Genomic DNA, 24,731 nt, shown 5'->3' with positions numbered 1-24,731 from the left:
CTGCACCCATTTTTTTGATTCCGTCGAGTCCCGCCCCTGTTCTGATTGATCCAATACTTCCAATGAAGCCTCGTGGCAGTGTAGACTTGTTCAAAAGCAAGAAGCCAAAGGCGGATCACCTGGGTCCTTTGCACAAGGATCGAGGCAAAGTTTCGATCAAAGAGCGCTTGGGTTCGATGACTGAACCCCGAGCAACTCATTGAGCTGGGGGGTCACACTTGCCCTTATAACAAGTCTAAGGCTTCTCGTAAAGAGGAAACTCTCGTAATCGATCACCTCAGACTGCAAGTTAGTGCCCAAGAGCCCATTGAGGTCCCGCGTTCATGAAAGCGTGGCTCCAAACGTGTGACTCTTGAGAATACTATCAAAGCGGCAAGTCCTCAGACAAAAACATGTTTGTCAGACGACAACGTTATACCTGAGAAGTCATGCTGACACGTGGTAGATTGCTCCGGTTATCATGCCGATAAGTTATACTATCGGGCTGGGGGTACGAACAAGCCTCGAAAAAGGAGTAACCAAGAAGCGGACTCTTATTGTCCGTGTGCCAAAATTATCAGGGTAATATTATCAGTGTGTAGCTACCCCAAGACTGCTCCACAGAGAGTCTTGGTATTCCAAAGGCTTTCCTCTGAAGCGTCGAAACCCAAATCAAGGCAGTCTCACAAAAGAAGATCGGTCGTTTGAGATGTCAAATTCCCAGAAGTCACCATCAACATGGTCAATAAGGAAAAATATCCAATTGTTTTAAGTGATTCTAGCCCCGACTTTTCTCCAGGAAGAGGAGTCAATTCGGGAATAGCCCAACTAATGTCTCGACTTCAACTAGAATCTATCGGACCTAAAAAATCAACGCTCTGATGTCTGCTCGAGAGATGAAGAAAACCGGTATTCTGTGTCCTTACCCAAGAGAGTGGGACTTAATAGCATACCCGACGAAGTTCAACCTGACCAACTTCACACCGTTCGACGGGAAGGGTTCACCCACTCAACATCTGATCTACATCAAGTCTCACTTGGGCATGATCTCTGGCAATGAGGCATTGATGGTCCGGTCATTTGTTGGCACCCTTCGTGGGCCTGTCTTCGATTGGTACCACCGTCTTAAGCCTGAAAGCATTAACAACTGGGAAGACCTGGAGAGCTTGTTCCTCGCTCACTTCTTTGATGATGACACCGAGGTGTCAATCAGGACACTCTTCGATGAGAAACAAGAAGACGATGAGACGGTTGACGACTTCGTCAAGCACTTCCGGAATAAGGAGATGAATTGCCGAGATCCGATCACAGAGGACTTCATCCTCCAAACCTGTCATAACAACCTCTCTTTGGATGTGTTGGAAGTTATGGGAGTAGCACTCTCCAATACCTTGAAAGAGTTGAAGATGCGCGGAGAGTGGACCGAACGTTTCCTCAGAAGGAAGCAAGCCAAGAGAAGCCAACCGATGGTTAATCCTCCGAACTCAAGCTTCGTCTCCCGTGGTAACGAGAAGGCACCTGTAGCAGTTGTTGATGTTAATTAGACATCACAACAACAACCCCGAAGACAGCAAAAGAATTTAGATTCAAGACTCCAAAAAGAGTACTTTTTCAAGGATGAAGACGTTCCAGTAATTTTCGAATCCCTCCTTAAAAACAACAAGATTAAGCTACCACCTATCGTAAATCAGGAGGAAGCTGACAATACTTTGGATCCAAAGTACTGTGCGTACCACAGGAGGATTCTTCATCCCACCAAGGCTTGCTTCGCTCTCAAGAAAAGCATTCAGACCTTGGTTAAAGCCGGCGTTATAACGCTAAATTAAGCCGAATGAAGACTCCGACAAGTATAAGAGTATAAACTGCTCCTTCCGACACTCCGAAGAGTATACGAGTATAAACTGCTTCTCAATACTCTAACAGGTAGACGAGTCTAAACTATTTCCTAATTTTAACGGGAAGTTCATGGAAGAATATTGTATGTGATATTCTTAAGGATAATCCGACCATTTAGCTGAGTACAATGTTAGACCCAATTTCACAAATGAAGATGGGGGTGGATGTAACGGGAAGTTCCCAAAAGAATTCTATATAGTGTATTCTTAGGGATAACCCGGTCACTTGTAACGGGAAGTTCCCAAAAGAATTCTATATAGTGTATTCTTAGGGATAACCCGGTCACTACAAGAAGGTGATGAATAAGAAACTCTAGTGTATTCTTAGGGATAACCCGGTCACTACAAGAAGGTGATGAATAAGAAACTCCCACTCAAACTCCTTCTACGTCTATGCACTCAACACTCCCATTATCAGAGTCCGGACATAGTACTCAGAATTTTATCTCCTGATCATTGATAATTGTAAAACCACTTCATGTTAAGTATTTGCCACTTAACACCAGGAACTCTCTTCAAGTGATTTGTACGAATCAATACTCCCACTGTAATTTGTACTCCTACTTGGTCAAACCTTCCTACAGTTAGGACCACAACCAAAATCCCCTCTCGATTCCTCCAATGAACGAAAGGTCCACGAATTGAGCGATCAAACCTTCCTATAGTTAGGATCGTCTCAAACCTTCCACTCGGTCAAACCTTCCTACAGTTAAGGTCAAAACTAAAATCCCCTCTCGATTACTTCCATGAACAAGAGGTCCACTTTCAAATCGAGTGATCAAACCTTCCTATAGTTAGGGTCGACTGAAATCTTCCATTTGGTCAAACCTTCCTACAGTTAGGGCCAAAATCATAATTCGCTCTCGATAAATGAGAAACCCATATTTAGTTCGATAATCAAACCTTATGACAGTTAGGATTATTCGAATCTTTTTGATTCTCGGAGTGGAGATCCTACTCTAAGTTTTACCTTCCCGGATTCTTAAAATGGAGATCCCACTTTGAGTTTTCTTTGCAACTGGAGATAGAATATAAAATTCTTCCTCTTTAGTTTTGGGAGATAAAATATAAAATTCTTCCTCTCCCGCATCGGGTTTGTCTTTACCCTAAAATAAGATATGGAGATAGAATATAAAATTCTTCCTCTCTAGCACCGGGTTCGTCTTTGCCCAAGAGAATACACCATCTTTCAACTCCAAAATCTATGCTTCACACGCATAGGGGATTTTATCCTGAAGCCTAAGTAGGGATAAGTCAGTGCCTAACACGCGTTTTCGATTAGTCTTTTTCCGTAAAAAGGACAAAAGCCCACATATTCGACACAATGGTAGGTTGTTATTAATAACACCATAATCCATACCTCATACGTACGAAGAATTTTTATCCCGAAGCCTAAGTAGGGATAAGTCAGCGCCTCACACGCTCTGCGGGTTTAGTCTTTCACTAATTGAAGAAGATACCAGAATCTGAGTCTGGGGAATTTTATCCTGAATTCTAAGAAGGGATAAGTCAGCGCCTAATACACGTTGCTGGGTAGTCTATTCCTGTAAGAAAGACGAAGTCTACGTATTCAATATAGTAGCACTAAGAGAGTTAACTCTCTTAGCACAATGTTACATGCGGAACGGACTTAAACAACCCACATGCTAGCCCGACTCGAACGGTAGTTGGTAAAGGTACGTCAAATCCGTTGAAGGCTGAGGGTTCGCCAAAAATCCCAAGTCTACGTCTAACACACATCGTCGGGTAGTCTACTCCCATGAGAAAGACGAAGTCTACGTATTCAATATCGTAGCACTAAGAGAGTTACCTCTCTTAGCACAACGTTACATGCGAAATAGACTTAAACAATCCGCATGTTAGCCCGACTCAAACGGTAGTCGGTTAAGGCTCATCAAACCCGTTGATGGCTGAGGGTTTGCCAAAAATCCTATTGATACAGGTGTATCTTCTCTTCGGGAGCTTAGCGATCCTCATGGGAGCTTGAGAATAGATGATTCTCATGGTATCTTGAGAATAGAGTAGAGGAGTCGTGGACGAGGTCATTGGAGGCAACGAAGTCGAAGGATTCGTCAAAACTACAGGAAGTACAGTTGGACTCTGGCCGGTCGACCGGCTTGGTCACGGCGGTCGACCGCTTAGTGCACAGACCCAGACTATTTCTCGGGACTAAGAGCGGTCGACTGATGGTGGCGCTACGGTCGACCGGAAACACTATAATTGATTTTTCCAGTTTTCGACGTTCTGACCGGTCGACCGCCTTGGGCACTGCGGTCGACCGCGTAGCGGTTCCGGGCCTGGGTCTGTTTCCTGCTCCAGTTGGGATTTCTGTTTAGTATAAATAGAAACACGACTTTTCTAGGGTAGAGAACTCAGATTGTAATCAGAAAAGAGATCAGGGAGGTTGTTCTTTGATCTAGAGAGATTGTGAGAGAGAGATTTTGTAAATCCAATTGATTCTCATAATCTAGAGAAGGTATTTTCCTTCGCCCTAATTATAACTCTTGTGTTCTTCAGTCGTTTTCTTCTTTACCCACTCTTGATAATTCCGCGATCAAGAGTGCTCGCACGGCGACTCGTATCAAGTTGGTATCAGAGCACTAGATCCTGTGAAGGGGGAACTGTGTATGGTCCTTACTCGCTCACAGTACAAGAAGCTTGGCGAGATCCTTAATTCCTCGGAGGGGGTCCAGAAATTAAGGAAGGAGAAGATGTCTGAAGCAGATAATTCAACAAGACTTGATGTCATGGAGAAGCAGATTGAGACGATCGGGACGACTCTTACTCAACTCGTGGGTCTAATCAACGGAGGTGACAAAAAGGAGGAATCTTCTTCGAAGGGTAAGAAGGGACTCTTCGAATCCGATGAGGAGAGCGAGAAAGCTGATTCAGAGGGGCAAACTGAGATTGTCAAGGCTGCTGGACATCAAGGGGGTAAGAATCATTACCAGAATCTGAAGATTGACTTCAAGGTTGAGATTCCTGTTTATGATGGGAGTATTAATGTGGAGAAGCTTGATGATTGGATCGAACGCATGGAGATGTACTTCACCCTCTATGGATATTCGTCCAAGGAGAAAATAGTGTTCGCGACATTGAAGCTTTCAGGGCACGCGTTGACGTGGTGGAAATCCTATTGCAAACAGGAGAAGAAAGCGGCGTCGTGGAACAAGTTCAATGAGCTACTTCAGAAGCAATTTTATCCAGTGGGGTTCCTTGAGGAGCGTTGGTACAAGTGGTATGGTTTGTGCCAAAAATTTAATCAGACCGTTCAAGAGTACACGATGGAGTTCCAGCAACAGGCGATGGTCCTAAACATCGCAACGTCTGAGTACCCCATCTTCATGAAGTACATGGCGGGTCTGAATGATTACATCCGGAAGGAGATGAAGCTGTTTTCAGTGGAGACAATCGCAGAGGCGAGCGTGAAGGCCATTGCCATTGAGGGCCGGCAGAAGAAGGGCAATGAGACAAAGGGGGATTCCAAACCATCGGGGAGCAAGACGGGTGGCTCTTAGTCTAAGGATGAGAAGAAGAAGGTTGACTCGAGGAAAACAGGATTGACATGAAATCACTGCAAGCAGACAGGGCATGTGGCTGATCGTTGCTGGGATAAGTATCCTCATCTGAAGCCAAAAGGATTGAAGAAGAAGGAGGAGAAGAAGGCGTACGTGATAGCACAGGGTCCGAAGGAGGTTCCCGGGATGACCGAACCCAATAGACAGGCCACCAAAGAAGATGATGACCCGAGGGAGCAGCTCTTTGTTCTGAAATTGCAGGTCAAGACCAGTTTAGTGGATGCTATTGTAGATCCAGGGAGTCAGAAAAATCTGATATCTGAGGCATTAGTACAGAAGCTGGGATTGAAGACGGTGAAGCATTCGAAGCCCTATCCATTAGGGTGGATTCAGAAGGAGGTGGGATTGAGTGTGGTGAACCAGTGTTCATTCAGATTTTCACTCCATGAGTCATATATTAACGAGGTCATATGCGATGTGGTTCCATTGGATGTTTGCCAAGTTATTTTGGGCAATCCTTATTTGTGGGATAGATACGCAGTATATGATCGGCGAGCCCAAAAGTACACGTTCAACAAGGATGGCGAGCAATTCATTTTTCGTTCAGCATCTCTTCCACATGAGACGAGCTTGGTGACAGTGACTCAGGCTAAGAGGTTGGTGAACGCGGGCAGGAAGTTCGTTTTATTGTTCATTCGGCTGTATGAAGAGCAGCTGAGTAGGATGTGCTTGCCCACCTTGAGCAAGCTCTAGGAGGGAGATCTTGACAGGTTGAAGGTCAAGTATGCGGACTTGTTTTCGGAGATCACGGGACTACCACCACGTCGAGGTGTAGAGCATGAGATTATGTTGACCGGGGAGAGTTCCTTACCTAACATAGGCCTATACCGCACATCAGTACTGGAGTCCGAGGAGATCAAGAAGCAGGTTTAGGAGCTCTTGGAGGCGGGAGTGATTATGCCGAGTTGTTCACCTTGCGGGTCGTGGATTACCGGGCGCTCAACAAGATAACCATCAAGAATCGCTACCCATTACCACGGATCGATGATCTTATGGACTAGTTGGAGGGAGCAAGGTTTTTCACGAAGCTGGATTTGAAGTCTGGTTACCATCAGGTGAGGATTCGGGAGGAAGACACTTGGAAGACTGCGTTCAAGACCAAGCAAGGCCTGTTCGAGTGGTTGGTGATGCCGTTTGGATTGTGCAATGCTCCGGCTACCTTTATAAGGCTTATGAATGATTTGTTGCGACCCTTTATAGAGGATTTTGTGATAGTTTACCTTGATGATATCTTGGTGTACAGCAGGACTTGGGAGGAGCATCTCGTTCATGTTGAGAAGGTATTTGAAGTGTTGCAGGACGGACAGCTGAAGCTCAACGGGAAAAAGTGCAAGTTCGGGAAGGACGAGTTGGTGTATCTCGGCTTCATCGTAGGGAAGGGCCAGCGGAGGATAGATCCAGGCAAGGTGGAGGTGATCACAAAGTGGCCGACGCCGAAGACAGTGACTGAGGTGAGGAGCTTCATGGGGGCTTGCCAGTATTTGCGCAAGTTCATTCGACATTTTTCGACTTATGCGGCACCGTTACATGGCCTCACAAAGGCTAAAGTTCAGTTTGAGTGGGGAAGGACGCATGAGGAGGCTTTTCAGTTGCTAAAAAAGAAGATCTCGGAGGCACCGGTGTTGGCGTTGCCGAATTTGCAGCGGACTTTCGAGGTAGAGACCGACGCGTCTAATTATGCGATGGGCGCGGTGTTGACTCAGGATGGGAAACCGGTGGAATACCATTCTGAGAAGTTTTCGGGATTGATTCGATTTTTGATAATCACATTTTATTACAGTTTTATACCCTCATTATCTATTTTATATGAATAAATATACCACTAATAATTATTTTTATCTTTTAATTGCAGGTTAATGAAGAATAAATCTCAAACTCTCATCTCTCAACAAAAACCCATTGATTAAATGAAGAAATGAAGCAAAGAAGCACATTGGAAAATCAATTTCCAAATTATCCAAAAGCCCAGAATCAAGTCGTGTAGCCTGTAGAAGCCGGAGAAAATCAAAAATCCAATATGAAAAGAAATCATATTCAAAATGGTTGGCCACAAAGAAACGACGATATCTCCTAATTCGGAAGGCGGAATTTAACATATAATATATGAAAATCGCCTATCTCGACGAGACGAAGCTATCCGTGAAATCAGAATTTGGAAATAGTGGGTATCGATGTCGGCATCGATGTGGGCATCGATGCCTGCATCGATACCTGCATCGATGCCTGCATCGATACCAGATTACTGTAGCGCGCGTCAATGGCTGATTTTGCTTGTCTTGGGGCTCAAGTTTGATCCAATGGCTCTCATTCACTGATGTTTACTATAAATAGGGATAGAGAGTGAGGGGTTAAAGGTGTGAAAATTTTGTTAACTCTTTTTGGAGAGGAGGGCTACTCTTAATTGAGAAGGCCTTCCAAAATTGTAACTTTAGTTGCAATTAATAATAATAATTTTTTTACCACTTTAAATTTTTCTCTTCTTCTCTTTGTTGGATGTTGAAGATGAAGATGAAGATGGAGAATTATTTGAAGGTTTGCATTTCCTTTCTTTTTCTCTTTTATTGCTTATTAGTTTAGATTTATTTCTATGCTTGTAGTTAGATTTTATTTTCTTGTTAAATAGCCAAGAGGCTAGAACCCTCTTGCCTTAGATTTATTTCATGCTCATAGATTAGATTTATTTCGTGCTTATAGAGTAGATTTATTTTCTTGCATTTAATTCTTGTAATTTATTTTGTAGTTTAGATTTTGTAATTTATTTTGTAGTTAGATTTTAATTTCTTGTACTATTCACCTTGAGGCTAGAACCCTCTTGGGTTTAGTTTTTCTTTTTATTTATTTTTATTTTGTTTGATTTGCCTTTAGGCTAGAACCCTCTAGGGAATCACCATTTTCTAAGAAGTGGGTTCAATTGTAGATTACCCATATATATAATTGAATCCACCATCTTTAATTTCTTACATTTTCTTTTATTCTAGAATTTTGTTCTTCACTCTTGATTTTTTTATTTGTTTCTTGATTTTATTCATTTTTTCCTTCTCACCTTATTGATCATACTCAATTCTTTTTCAAATCCACTCTCATTTACACTTTGCACCTACTTACACACCATTTTCACTATCTCAATGGGCGCGGTGTTGATTCGGGATGGGAAACCGGTGGAATACTATTCTGAGAAGTTTTCGGGTGCTGTTGCGAACTACCCAACCCATGACAAGGAGTTCTATGCACTATATCAAGCAATTAAGCATTGGAGGGTGTACTTGTTAGGGAAGGAGGTGGTCGTGCATTCGGATCATAAGCCGTTGGAGTTCTTACATGCCCAGACGAAGCTACAGCAGGCGCGGCACATGAAGTGGATGTCTTATTTGATGGCTTTCAACATCATTATTAGGTACAAGAAGGGGGCGACGAACAAGTTGGCCGATATGTTATCTCGTCCGCCGATAAGGTCTTTATTGGTGGCGACGCGTATTCAGCCCTTAGTTCCTTTAGAGTATGTACAGCTGTATGCATCCGGTAGGGACTTCGGTAGTGTGTTTGAGCAGGCGAAGGCTGGTCGAAGGGGGGAGTATGCACTTGGAGAAGATGACTTGTTGTATCGTGAGACATCACTACGCATTCCGGAAGATGGTGATAGGTTGTAGTGGATTCGGGAAGCGTATACCTCGCGTGTGCAAGGGCATTTTGGCATTCAGAAAACGCTTCTCAATCTACGACGACATGTGTTTTGGCCACGGATGCTTGATGATGTGACCAAGTATGTTGGAGGGTGTAAGTTATGCTGTATTTCAAAGCCTTCTAATAGAAAAAGGGGATTGTGCCTACCATTACCGGTTCCTTCTAGGCCGTGGGAGAGCATTTCTATGGATTTTCTAGGAGGGTTTCCGACTACGAAGCGCTAGCAAGACTATTTGTACGTTGTGGTGGATCGGTTCACCAAGTATGTTGGAGGGTGTAAGTTATGTTGTATTTCGAAGCCTTCTAACAGAAAGAGGGGATTGTACCTACCATTACCGGTTCCTTCTAGGCCGTGGGAGAGCATTTCTATGGATTTTCTAGGAGGGTTGCCGACTACGAAGCGCGGGCATGACTATTTGTACGTTGTGGTGGACCGGTTCAGCAAGATGGTGATATTGATTCCTTGTAAGAAGACCATGACAGGAGCGGGTGCAGCACAATTGTTCTTTGAGCATGTGTGGAAGCACTTTGGGTTGCCGAGCTCGATTATTTCAGATCGGGATAGCCGGTTTCTCTAGCATTTTTGGGATTCTTTGTGGAGTTTGATGGACACTAAATTGAAGAAGAGCACGACCTTTCATCCACAAACAGACGGACAAACGGAGGTAGTCAACCGGACTATGGTGCATATGTTGTGGGGGTATAAACAAACGGAGGTAGTCAACCGGACTATGGTGCACATGTTGCGGGGGTATAATTCTAGGCATCCTAAGACTTGGGATGAGAGTTTACCATATTTGCAGTTTGCTTTCAATCGGGCAATTCATGGATCTTCCGGAAAGTCACCGTTTGAGACTTGTTATGGATTTTTACCGCCGAGCCCGTTCGATCTTGTGTTTTCAAGTGAAGCCACAGTGGACGGCAAGGAGGGGAGTGAAAGACAACGTGCTTAGCAATTTCTTGAGAAGATTGCAAATATTCATGCCACGGTTGAAGCTCAATTGAAGAAATCGCAAGCTAAGTACAAGGCGAAGCATGATCAACATCGGGTTCCTTGTAACTTTGGTAAAGGCGATATGGTATGGCTAAAATTGAGTAAGGAGAGGCTCAAAGGAGAAGGGAAGAAGTTGAAGCCTATTCGTTATGGTCCGTTTCGGATTATCGATCAGATTGGCGACAACGCTTTTCGTTTAGATTTGCCACCTTACTTAGGCATGTATTCGGTGATCAATGCCGAGTACTTGAAGTTGTTTGAACCTCCGTTATTGGATGATGAAGGTGATGACAAGTTGATCTTACCGCATGTTGAAGACTTGTGGTTTGATAGAGAGGAGCCACTGAAAGAAGATTGCATTTTGGAACGGAAGACGACCAAGACGAGGCGGGGGACAAAGGAGTCGTTTCTCATTGGGTGTCAAGGTCAGGTCCCTAGCAAGGCCAAGTGGTTCAACAGAGAAGGAGGGGCTCGCGAGTTCCCTCAGCTGAAGTTCTAACTTGAATGAGACTTCAAGTTCCTAAAGGGGGACCCATGATACGGGTGTATCTTCTCTTCGGGAGCTTAGCGATCCTCATGGGAGCTTGAGGATAGATGATTCTCATGGTATCTTGAGAATAGAGTAGAGGAGTCGTGGACGAGGTCATTGGAGGCGACGAAGTCGAAGGATTCGTTAAAACTGTAGGAAGTACAGTTGGACTCTGGCCGGTCGACCGGCTTGGTCACGGCGGTCGACCGCTTAGTGCACAGACCCAGACTATGCGGTCGACCGATGGTGGCGCTGCGGTCGACCGGAAACACTGTAATTGATTTTTCCAGTTTTTGACGTTCTGACCGGTCGACCGCCTTGGGCACTACGGTCAACCGCGTAGCGGTTCCGGGCCTGGGTCTGTTTCCTGCTCCAGTTGGGATTTCTGTTTAGTATAAATAGAAACACGACTTTTCTAGGGTAGAGAACTCAGATTGTAATCAGAAAAGAGATCAGGGAGGTTGTTCTTTGATCTAGAGAGATTGTGAGAGAGAGATTTTGTAAATCCAATTGATTCTCATAATCTAGAGAAGGTATTTTCCTTTGCCCTAATTATAACTCTTGTGTTCTTCAGTCGTTTTCTTCTTTACCCACTCTTGATAATTCCGCGATCAAGAGTGCTCACACGGCGACTCGTATCACCTATAAGTGAGAGAGTCATTGACGCACCATCTTCATTAGTTGGTCTCGTGGCTTGAGGATCCAACAATTTCAGAATAAGAGCCCTACATACAGATGAATCAGCTTTAACAATTGGTCCTGTAGCCTCGACATTTGGGACCGTCACGCTTCAACGCCTTAAGAGCTTAAACTGTGTAGACTCTAGTAAACGTACCAGTATAAACTGTGTCAACACCGATCGACGTGTAATCCTAGGTTAACGTCGGTCAACGCGTTGCGATGAAAGTCAACACCGGGCGATCCGAAACTCTAAGGTCAACGTTGGTCAACGCGTAACCCTAGGTCAACGCCAGTCAATGCTTTGTGATAAAAGTCAACGCCTAGCGACCCGAAACCCCAAGGTCAACGCCGGTCAACGTGTAACCCTAGGTTAATGCAGGTCAACGCGTTGCGATGAAAGTCAATGTCGAGCGATCCAAAATGATGCCATTCAACGCGTAGCCTTAAGTCAATATATTGTGACAGAGATAGTCAGTTCTAAGTCAACTCAATGACACGAGCCAAAACCAACTTACCAAGTTCGATTCAAAACTTCGACGACAGCCAGACGATAAATGCAGCGCCAGAAGAACTTCAGCTATTCATCAAAATAGACTGAAAATCAAAAAAGTCAAGAATTAAAACCAACTACATGTCCTTTCACACCGATTAAAGGTTGAACCAATCACATCCAAAGTATTTTAGCCTTCTCTATAAAAGAAATGAGACTGAAACACTTTGGAGGGGGTATCTGTAGGCGTCTAAAAATGCCTATAGATTCTCGTACATAGCTCGAGACAAAAAGAAGACGATGAACATCACTATCCAAGTCACGAAAGCTTATTTGACGTCGATAAGCGCATGAAGTCTGAGGCAACAAAATTTCAGAATAACGAAAACACGAACTGATCGAGAGCTACACATCGCTTACGAAACATGAAGCACCTTTCATATCCCACATGTCATTAAACCATGGAATCTTATAGATCTTCTTCTCAGCTTTCCAACATATATTGAATCGCACAATTCTGAGTTCAGACAATGAAAATACGACGAAAACGGACGGGACGCACAGAACGGCGCCCAAGTGCCAAACTGACCCGCGCGGTGAACGGTGCCTATGCGGGTCACATTGATCCGTCTTGAACCTAGAGTTTCCTGTAACCTCCAAAATGCGTTTTTAGGCTGTTCGATCGGTTTCTTCTGTTCCAGAGGTTCCTAACTGCCTAGATATTATCTACAAACATGGTTAGACCGTTATTGACGGAAGATAAGGTCAAATCACTCATTCTTATCCAAATACCTCCCAACCGAAGCCTATAAATACAGGCCTAGGGGCTCATTTCACGGGGCGGAATATTATCAAGACGAGGAGGTGCTGCCAAGTTGGAGAGCAAGGGAGCACGAATTTCAGAGGAGGCTAACTGATCTCGGCGAAGTTCTTCAGCATAAAGAGGGAGAGTTCGAGAGATCTGAAGCCCCATCCGTCCGTTCCTCCAGATTAGACTTGGTCTTAATCTCGAGAAGAGCTACTGATTTCGCTTGGTCAATTTTAGAGCTTCAAGCGAATACTTCTTTGGTGAAGTAGGAGCTCTGTCAATTTTTTGTCAACCGGATCTGATTCGCGGTGGTCCACGGATATCAATGTCCCCGGTACAGGCAAAGATCCCACGCAAAACAGAGACTAATAAATAGGATCTATGTGTAGTTTGATAAGAGTTGTAATCTTTTATTTTCATTGTAAAATAGATCTTATAAAAAGATTAATTTTTTGATTCATTTGAGTTTATTATAACAATTAAAGTTATAATAGACTCGATGACAATGAAAACATCAACTTTTGACCCAAACATCCTCGTCACCAAACGTCGTAGATCTCGCCTTTTCCTCGCTTCTCGACTCTCAATACGCTCCCAAAATCTCAACTTTAGGGCTAGGGTTTGAGAGAGAGTGGAAGATGGGCTGCTAGGGTTTAAAACTCTGATAAAAATATGATAATTTTTGTGAAAACACATGTATATATATATATATATATATATATTATATGCAAACCCGAAATAAATCCGTTTGACTTGAACCAGGAAGCCTAGTCTTACTAGGAAAATAACCTTCGGCATTTTGGATGTAACTTTCTCATACGACCTTGGAATGAGGTGATTTAAAATTTGTTGGAAATTTGTTGAAGAGACCTATAACTTCGGTATTTTGAATTTTTCTAGGTTCAAACTGCATAAGTGTGTAAAATATATAAACTCTCAACTGGTCATTTTTCTAGATTTCTCTTCGTGCATGCTTTGTGCATTTGCACTCATATATTCACAAATATACATTGAACTGATCTCAAATTAATTTTCCTATTATACTAAAACATCAAAATATGTTATATTTTCACCATATAGCATATTTATTATTATTATTCACATAATATTCAAATTTTTTGGGTTTTACATTCTTTCCCACTTAAAAAGAATTTCGTCCCCGAACTTCCGCAATCGTATCCTAGAGATTAATAATATCAGAAAAGCACGTAAAGGGGATAATCCATACACGGAAACCCTCCCATATACATCTTGTACCATTAATCCCCAGATATAAAACATAGTCATATCTACACTTAACCATCTAGAATGCCAATATTCCCACTCAACCCCTAACTAGACGGAACTAGTATGTCGGGTGAAAAATCCAAACAAGGAACCCCCCATATATATACCATGTATTCCCAATGATTAGGAGTTAAGTGTCAATACCTCCATTGTAGCATTAAGTATGAATATAACTATATAAACAATCCATAAATATCAATCAAAATCAATCAACCCACTTGCTCAAACAGGTGAGGGTAGTCATGATACATAACATATTCACGTCCCCGAAAATCATCATCGATATCTATACTTAACGGTCTAAAATGCAATTACTCTCAGTTAACCCCTAACTAAACAAAACAAGTACGTCGGGCGAAAAATCCAAACAAGGAACCCCCCATATATATACCGTATGTTTCGAATACTTAGGAGCTAAGTTCTAGTATCATCATTCTAACGTTAAGTATAAACATGACCATACGGATAACCATAAATTATACACAAATCATACTAAATTTTTAATTTACCTGTTCAAACATGTGTGGGTAGTCGCGACGCATATCCTCTGCGCGCTCTTATGAAGTCTCCTCAGTTCCTCTCCGGTTCCATTGAACTGTAACTAAGGATATCACCTTATTTCTAAGCTTCTTGTCCTCCTTGGCAAGAATGCATACCAGAATCTCAATCATAGTCAAATATCACCTTATTTCTAAGCTTCTTGTCCTCCTTGGCAAGAATGCATACCAGAATCTCAATCATAGTCAAATCATCGTGAATCTCGACCTCTGGTGCGTCCAGTGTAGATGCTTCTTAAGCATAGAAACATGGTAAACATCGTGTATGCTCAACATTGAGAACGGACCAATGTACCTCGGGGCAAGCTTGCCCTGTCTACCAAAACATTATACACCCTTCATTCGTGATACTTTTAACAAAACATAATCCACAACCTAGAATTCTAATGGTTGTTACCTCTGGTCTGCATAACTTTTCTGACGACTTTACGCTGCAAGAATGCGCTCTCGAATGACTGCTATATTCTCCATAGTCTGTCTAATAAGCTTAGGTCCAAGCAATAGACTGTCTTCTGGTTCTACCCAACAAATAGATGATCTGTAAGACCTCCCATATAATGCTTCATACGGTGCCATGCCAATAGTCCCATGATAGCTATTATTATAGGTAAACTCAATCAATGGGATGTGGTCCTCCCAACTATCCTAAAAATAAATAACACACGCCCTTAACATGTCCTCTAATATTTGGTTCACTCTCTCCGTCTGTCCATCCGTCTGCGAGTGAAATACACTAGAGTAAGATAACTAGCTACCGAAAGAGTTCTGAAAGCTTCCCCAGAAATGTGCTGACTTCGTTAACCGATCCACTATTACCAAACTAAATTGTTCCCCTTCTTCGATCTCGGCAATCCTACAATAATGTCCATAGAAATATCTACCCATTTTCTCTCCAGATTGGGTAAAGACTGTAGGGTTCCTATTGGTCTCTGATGTTCTATCTTCACTTGCTGACAGGTGAAACACTTACTACATACTCATAAATCTCATCACGTATGCCGCTCCACCAAGAGTGTCTCTTCAGGTCCTTATATATTTTTGTTGTGCTTGGATGCACTATGTAACATAGTACGATGTGCCTCATTGAATAAGTTCCTTCTTCAGTTGTGGATTTCTCGGCATCACTATTCGGCCTTTCATTCAAAGTCTTCCACCTGCTTTAACGGTCCAATCAGCCTTGGGCTCTTTAGAAATCTCCCACTTTTGGATTTAAATCCAAGTGTCTTCTAGCTGAGCTCTAACCACTCTATCACTCCAAGATGGTTGCACGGACAAAGCTCCAAAAAAAGTCTGTTCCCACCTATCTCTGGTCTAAAGTCGAACTGGTTAATTGTGTGGAGATCTCGATACAACGAACACCTCAAAGCGTCTGTTACGACGTTCGCCTTCTCCGGATAGTACTAAATCGCGAACGCATAATCCTTAATAAATTCAACTCATTTCCACTATCTCTGATTTAGATCTTTCTGAGAGAAGAGGTATTTTAAACTATGATGATCCATGAATAGCTCGAACTGCACTCCATATAGGTAATGTCTTCATGTCTTCAGTGCAAAAACTACTGCAGCTAGTTCCAAGTCACGTGTGGGATAATTTTGCTCATACGTCCTCAACTGACGCGAAATATATGCTACCACTCTCTAGGTCTGTATCAAAATACCTCCTAAACCCACTAACGACGCATCCGTGTAGACAACAAAGATCTTATCACTGCTCGGGATGGTCGAAACTGGTGCTGTAGTTAACTTAGCTTTCAAAGTCTCAATGGTCTCATGGCACTCCGTGCCCCAAAAAAAGGTACACCCTTCTTCATAAGGTGTGTAAGTGGTATGGCTATCTTTAAGAAGTCCTGAATAAACTTCCTATAATAGCCGGTCAAACCCAAAAAGCTACGAATCTCCGTGACTGTCGTCGACGGCTCTCAATCAAGTACTGTCACAACCTTAGCTGGATCCACTATAATGCCATCTCTGCCGATGACGTGGCCTAGAAATCTAACCTCAGATAGCCAAAACTTGCACTTGTTAAATTTAGCATATAGCTGATGCACCCGCAAAATCTATAATGCTAGTCGAAGATGTTGCTCGTGATCTGCCTCCGATCTCAAATATATAAGGATGTCGTCGATAAATACTATCACGAATTGGTCCAAATATAGACAAAAAACCCAGTTCATCAAGTCTATGAATACCACGGATGCATTGGTCAGCCCAAACGGCATGACAAGAAACTCGAAGGACCCATAACGAGTCAGAAAGGCGGTCTTGAGAATATCTATCTCCCGAACCCGTAACTGATGATAGCCTGAACGAAGATCAATCTTCGAGAAGTGTCGTGCTCCCTGCAGCTAGTCGAATAAGTCATCAATCCTTGATAATGAATACCTATTCCAGATAGTGACCTTGTTCAACTCCCGATAATCTATATAAAGATGCATACTACCATCCTTCTTCTTCACGAAAAAGACTGGCGCTCCCCACGGAGAATGACTCCGGCAAATAAAACCCTGAGATAATAACTCGTCCAACTGAGTCTGTAGATCACTCATCTTAGCAGGTGTCATACGATAGGGAGCTCGAGATATCGGTGATGTGCCTGGCTATAACTCGATACAGAACTCAACCTCTCACATAGGAGGTAACCCCGGTATGTCCTGAAAGACATCCTAAAAATATGAGACGACTCTAGTCTCACACAACTCAGCACTCCGATCTCTCAGCATCACCTCCTAAATATATGCCAGAAATGACTTCGCAAGCTGGTTGCCCTATGAGGTCGCTACAATCAACTCAGACCCATCGGACGCTAGCAAACTGACTGTTTTGGCAAAACAGTCGATGCTAACATGGTAGGGTGATAACCAATCCATACCAAGAATGACTTTAAAATTTAACATCCACAAAATGATTAGATCTATAATAAACTCGGACTCATCTAAGCTAATAACACATCTCCTACAGACGCTCCCTAATAGAGATACCTCCCCTAAAGGAGTAGAAACGGATAGCGGTACATCTAAGGGATGTGCGACTACCAGAAACTTATCCGTAAAGGCATGAGATATAAAAGAATGGGAAGCTCCAGAATTGAACAGGATCCAAGATGGAAAAGAGTTCACTAAGAAAGTACCTTCTACTATAGCTCTGCTCGCACCGTGATCACGTAGTACGACTGCATAGACTCTGCCTGTGGCTGGCGACTGTTGAACTACTGACGGTGGAAATACGAGACTATCTATCCCTCAGGAATCTCTTGAGTGACACGAATCGGGCCTACTAGCCCTTCAATTCTTGAAACGGTTAGCGGTGTCTTAATCATCTGCTGCTGGCCGTAACAGTGACCCTACGACTGCTGACCCTGACCACGGTTCTGCTATTGATCGTGTCCTAGTCTCTACTGTTGGCGTTGAAAATTCTTGCCCCAATGTTGGGTTTTCTATGTCTTGCAAAATGTTTCTTATCCTTGCCCTTGTCTTCAGATAGTCCTGCTTCCATAATTAACTATCGGTATGTCTCTCTGCTCTAATCGGGCTAGTTCTAACTGCTTATCAAAGAAGTATGCAAAATCCTCCTATGAAATTGACATTCACTTCTTCGGCGTAAACTGAAGTCGGTTCTATCCTCTGATGATATCCTCTATGCTGAATACATCTAACTTCTGCTTTGGTACTGAGTCGACATTAAGAAATTTTTATATATTCTTTCCATTGATAGGCTGCAAACAAATCCGGTGTGCCCTAAAACTATGATGCTCTCAGTGTTTAATTTTTTTTAATTTTACAGAGCCAATCCTTCTACTCTGTGGCTCTATCAACAATTAGTTATGGCGATGGTGAAATCGTTAGTATTACCTCTCCAATAGGTACGGCTGGTACAACTGGTGGTGGAACTTCAGAAAGTGAAATCTGGCTCGTTATTCACTCCTCGAGTGTGCTAGTCTCTACTTCTGTAATCAATATTATCAAGTCAATCAGATACTGTAGAGCCTGCTGTGGCTCAGGCTCTGCTTGCCCAGCTCTCCGGGTATAAGTTTTACCTCGACCACGTCCTCGTCCCGATTTAATCAAAGTAAGATAGTCATAAAAAAATTTATAATTTTCAAACATACGTGTATAACATCCTCACTCTTTCTAGGAATTTCTAGCAGACTCTATACATGAATCCTAAGAAACTCTATTCTAGCTCCACTACTCGACGCAGGATGATCCTAAGGATACTAGAATTAGAGGTCTGATACCAACTGTGACGTCCCTGTTTTCACACATGACTACAATCCAAGGTGAACGTGGTGATGTCAAACTTGTCATACACCACACACTGTGCAATAACATGTTTTACCAATCATAGTAATATCCTCTAGTGGAAACAAATTAAAAGCATAGGTACAAAACAAGCAAAGAAATGGAACAACAATAATAGACATGATAAAGAAAGAAAGATATCTCATAAATTAAGGTCATGTCTCAGCTGTAAATAAACTAAAATATATCTGGAGTCTGAAATAACATAAGATGTCTCCATGAATCAAAATAGAAAATCGTACTAAGGCACACTGCCTTTACAATATGAGATAAACTCTAGGATCTGAACAAAATATAAAACTATGATGGAGCCTCTAATAAATCTCATGTGACGGCGACTATGTAATAACTCTGTCATCCTACGACTCTCCGGTACTCCAAATTACCTGAAAGAATATTAGAAGAAAAAAAGCAACAACAAGAGCGTCAGAGCGCTATAGCAAGATCACCTATATCCGCCCCCAGGGGAAGGGCTGCTAGATGGAGTGGAGACTCTATCTATTAAGCATAGTCTACATAAATCATTTTCCTCCGTATCTAATGGAATTAATATTTAGACACCTATAATACGAGATGTAGTACGTCGAACAAAATTATCCAAACAAGGAAACCATTATATATATACCATATGTCCCGAATTGTAAACATCTAAACATTAATATCAAACTAAAGATAAACAATCTAAATAAAATCAACAATTAGAAATCTACAACATGAGATTGGTACGTCAAGCAAAATAATCCAAATAAGGAAACCCTCATGTATATACCATATGTCTCAAATTGTGAATTGCTAATTATTGATCCCAACTAAGAAAATAAAAAAATAGTAAAAGAAAGTAAAAACATCAACATATCATATTCATAATATGTTCCACTATCACTAGGAAGATAGAATGAATACCGGCACAAATCTGTGTACTTTCAGATGCAAATTACTCTAGGTCATATATTGGCAGTGAGTCGAAAATATAACTAGCATCCGCTAACGACTCGGGCTATCATTTAACTATCTCAATACAACTCCATACAAGATTTTGATTCATCACAGCATCATACGGGACGGACTATCCGGTCGGTATCATAATAGTGTACGCGGCTCATTAGTCCCATTGCATCTCTGTACGTAACATGAGTGCGGGATGGACTACCAAGTAGGCATCCTAGAAATACGACTCACAAGCCTCATCGCACCCTAGTACGGGACAGACTGCTAGATAAAGCATCCTAAACCCGACTCAATGGCCTGTACTAATGGAATATCGACGCACTATCTCCGTAGTACTGAACTGAGCTCATCAATGATATACAGAAGGTGTGTGTATAATATGTACTAAACTCTTTCTCAAAATAATTGATACGGGTGTATCTTCTCTTCGGAACTTAGCGATCCTCATGGGAGCTTGAGGATAGATGATTCTCATGCTAGCATGAGAATAGAGGTATCAAACAGTATAAGGGAACACAGGAGAAAGCGTGGAACGAGACGATGAGTAGAAGAATCGAAGTACCCAGTTTCAGCCTGTGAGTCGACTCATTACAGTCATGAGTCGACTCATCAGGTTGAGTCGACTCATGACTGTCATGAGTCGACTCATCGCTGGTTGTTTAGTTTTATCCAGTTTCTGTCAAGTCGACTCATCTCAGTCATGAGTCGACTCATCGAGGGTTTCCTGGTTCGTTTGGGATTCCGTTCACACGAATTCCTGTTGGTTTTGGGTCTGGTTATTTACCAAATTGCCATCCACGTTTGTACACCTATATAAGGGATTGTTTTAGGGTTTCTAAACAACCAGAGAGTTAAATCAAGAGAGATTAACTTGTAATTGAGATTTGGAGAGCTTGTTCTTCAATTCTAGAGTGAGATTGTGAGAGATTGTACATTGCATACTCATAATCTAGAGAATGTATTTTCCTTCGCCCAAAATCTGAGTTATTCTTGTATTCTTATTAATTTCTCCTCAACCCACCTTTGATAATTCCGCGATCAAAGGTGCTCGCACGGCAACTCGTATCAAGTTGGTATTAGAGCGATCAGATCCTACGAAGGGGGCATCCTGTGCATGGTCCTGACTCGATCGCAATACAAGAAGCTTGGCGAGATCCTTACTTCCTTGGAAGGAGCCCAAGAGTTAAGGAAGGAGAATATGTCTGAAACAGATAACTCAACAAGACTTGATGCCATGGAGAAGCAGATCGAGACGATCGGTTCGACGCTCAGTCAGCTCGTGGGTCTCATTAACAAAGGGGACAAAAGAGAGGAATCTTCTTCGAAGGGTAAGAAAAAAATCATCGAGTCCGATGAAGAGATCAAGAAGTCTGATTCAGATGGGGGAACCGAGGTTGTTAGGGCTGCTGGACATCAAGGGGGTAAAAATAATTACCAAAATTTAAAGATAGATTTCAAAGTGGAGATTCCTATCTATGATGGGAGTGTCAATGTAGAGAAGCTCGATGATTGGATTGAGCGTATGGAGATGTACTTCACCCTCTACGGATATTCATCCAAGGAGAAGATCGTGTTCGTGACATTGAAGCTTTTAGGACAGCGTTGACGTGGTGGAAATCCTATTGCAAACAGGAGAAGAAGGCAGCGTCTTGGAAAAAATTCAAGGAGCTACTCAGGAAACAGTTCTATCCGGTGGGGTTCCTTGAGGAGCGTTGGTACAAGTGGTACGGCTTGCGCCAAAGGTTCAATCAGACCGTTCAAGAGTACACGACGGAGTTCCAGCAGCAGGCGATGGTTCTAAACATCGCAACGGATGAGTACTCCATCTTCATGAAGTACATGGCGGGACTTAATGATTATATACGTAAGGAGATGAAGCTGTTCACGGTCGAGACGATTGCAGAAGCGAGCGTGAAGGCAATAGGCATTGAGGGCAAACAGAAGAAGGGCAACGAACGAAGAGTGATTCCAAACAGTCGGGAGGAAAGTCTAGTAGCTCTCAACATAAGGAAGAGAAGAAGAAGGGTGATTCAGGGAAGGCAGGATTGACATGCAATCACTGCAAACAGACAGTGCACGTGGTTGATCGTTGCTGGGATAAGTACCCTCATCTGAAGCCGAAAGGGTTGAAGAAGAAGGAGGATCAACCTTATGGCAGGGAAACAGGCCACTAAAGAAGACGACGACCCGAGGGAGCAGCTCTTTGTTCTGAAGTTGCAGGTCAAGACTAGCTTGGTAGATGCCATTATAGACACAGGGAGTCAGAAGAACCTGATATCGGAAGCGTTGGTACAAAAACTGGGATTGAAGACGGTGAGGCATCCGAAGCCCTATCCATTAGGGTGGATTCAGAAGGAAGCGGGATTGAGTGTGGTGAACCAGTGTACGTTCCAATTTGCACTCCATGAGTCGTATATTGATGAGGTCATATGTGACGTGGTTCCGTTGGATGTTTGCCAGGTTATTTTGGGCAATCCTTACTTGTGGGATAGACACACGGTATATGATCGGCGGGCCCAAAAGTATACGTTCACCAAAGATGGCGCGCAATTTATTTTTCGTTCGGCATCTCTTCCGTAAGAGACAAGTTTGGTGACGGTGACTCAGGCTAAGAGGTTGGTGAATGCGGGCAAGAGGTTCCTGTTATTGTTCATTCGGCCTTATGAAGAATAGCTGAGTAGGATATGCTTGTCCACATTGAGCAAGCTTCAGGAGGGAGATCTTGACAACTTGAAGGCCAAGTATGCGGACTTGTTTTCGGAAATCACGGGACTACCACCACAGCGAGGTGTAGAGCATGAGATTATGTTGACTGGCGAGAGTTCCTTGCCAAACATAGGCCTATACCGCACATCAATACAAGAGTCCGAAGAGATCAAGAAGCAAGTTCAGGAGCTCTTGGAGACGGGAGTGATAGTGCTGAGTTGTTCACCTTGTGGGTCGCCGGTGTTATTGGTGCCCAAAAAGGATGGAGGTTAGCGCATGTGCGTGGATTACCGGGCGCTCAACAAGATAACGATCAAGAATCGTTACCCACTACCACGGATCGATGATCTTATGGACCAGTTAGAGGGAGCGAGGTTCTTCACGAAGTTGGATCTGAAGTCTGGCTATCATCAGGTAAGGATTCGGGAGGAAGACACTTGGAAGACGGCGTTCAAGACCAAACAGGGCCTGTTCGAGTGGTTGGTGATGCCGTTTGGATTATGCAATGCTCCGGCGACTTTTATGAGGCTCATGAATGATTTGTTGCGACCTTTCATAGAGGATTTTGTGATTGTGTACCTTGATGATATTTTGGTGTACAGCCGGACCTGGGAGGAACATCTTGTTCATGTAGAAAAAGTGTTTAAAGTATTGCAGGATGGACAGCTGAAGCTCAACGGGAAGAAGTGCGAGTTTGGGAAGGACGAGTTGGTGTATCTCGGCTTTATTATGGGGAAGGGCCAGAGGAGGATAGATCCGGGTAAGGTGGTGGTGATCACGAAGTGGCCAACGCCGAAGACAGTGACTGAAGTGAGAAGCTTCATGGAGGCTTGCCAGTATTTGCGCAAGTTCATTTGACATTTTTTAACTTATGCGGCACCATTACATGGCCTCACAAAGGCTAAGGTTCAGTTCGAGTGGGGAAGGATGCATGAGGAGGCTTTTCAGTTGCTAAAGAGAAAGATCTCGGAGGCACCAGTATTGGCGTTGCCGAATTTGCAGCGGACTTTCGAGGTGGAGACCGACGCATCTAGTTATGCGATTGGCGCGGTGTTGATTAAGGATGGGAAGCCGGTGGAATATCATTCTGAGTTGTTTTTGGGTGCTATTGCGAACTACCCGACCTATGACAAGGAGTTCTATGCATTGTATCAAGCAATCAAACATTGGAGGGTGTACTTGTTAGGGAAGGAGGTGGTTGTGCACTCGGATCACAAGCCGTTGGAGTTCTTACATGCCCAGACAAAGCTACAGCAGGCACGACACATGAAGTGGATGTCGTATTTGATGGCTTTCAACATCATTATTAGGTACAAGAAGGGGGCGACAAACAAGTTGGCCGATATGTTATCTTGTCCGCCGATAAGGGCTTTATTGGTGGCGACACGTATTCAGCCCTTGGTTTCTTTGGAGTATGTATAGCTGTACGCATCCAGTAGAGACTTCGGTAGTGTGTTCGAGCAGGCGAAGGCTGGTCAAAGGGGGAGAGTATGCACTTGGAGAAGATGGCTTGTTGTATCGTGGAACATCACTATGTATTCTGGAGGATGGTGATAGGTTGCAATGGATTCGGGAAGCACATACCTCGCGTGTGCAAGGGCATTTTGGAATTTAGAAGACGCTTCTCAATCTACGGCGACATGTGTTTTGGCCACGGATGCTTGATGATGTGACCAAGTATGTTGGAGGGTGTAAGTTATGCTGTATTTCGAAGCCTTCTAATAGAAAAAGGGGATTGTACCTACCACTACCGGTTCCTTCTAGACCGTGGGTGAGCATATCTATGGACTTTCTAGGAGGATTGCCGACTACCAAGCGTGGGCATGACTATTTGTACGTTGTGGTGGACCGGTTCAGTAAGATGGTGTTTTTTATTACTTGTAAGAAGACCGTGACGGGAGCGGGTGCAGCACAATTGTTCTTCGAGCATGTGTGGAAGCATTTTGGGTTGCCAAGTTCGATCATTTCGGATCGGGACAGCCGGTTTCTCCGGCATTTTTGGGATTCTTTGTGGAGTCTGATGGACACTAGATTAAAGAAGAGCACGGCATTTCATCCATAAACAGACGGGCAAACGGAGGTAGTCAACCAGACTATGGTGCATATGTTGCGGGGGTATAATTTCAGGCATCCCAAGACTTGGGATGAGAGCTTACCATATTTGCAGTTTGCTTTTAATCGGGCGATTCATGGATCTTCGGGAAAGTCACCGTTTAAGACTTGTTATGGATTCTTACCGCCGAGTCCGTTTGATCTCGTGTTTTCAAGTGAAGCTATGATGGACGGCAAGGAGGGGAA

This window comes from Asparagus officinalis, chromosome 4 (genome assembly GCF_001876935.1).
Source record: "Asparagus officinalis chromosome 4, Aspof.V1, whole genome shotgun sequence".
NCBI lineage: Eukaryota > Viridiplantae > Streptophyta > Magnoliopsida > Asparagales > Asparagaceae > Asparagus > Asparagus officinalis.
The sequence above is the reverse complement of the archived record's forward strand: the minus strand, read 5'-3'. Positions refer to the sequence as shown.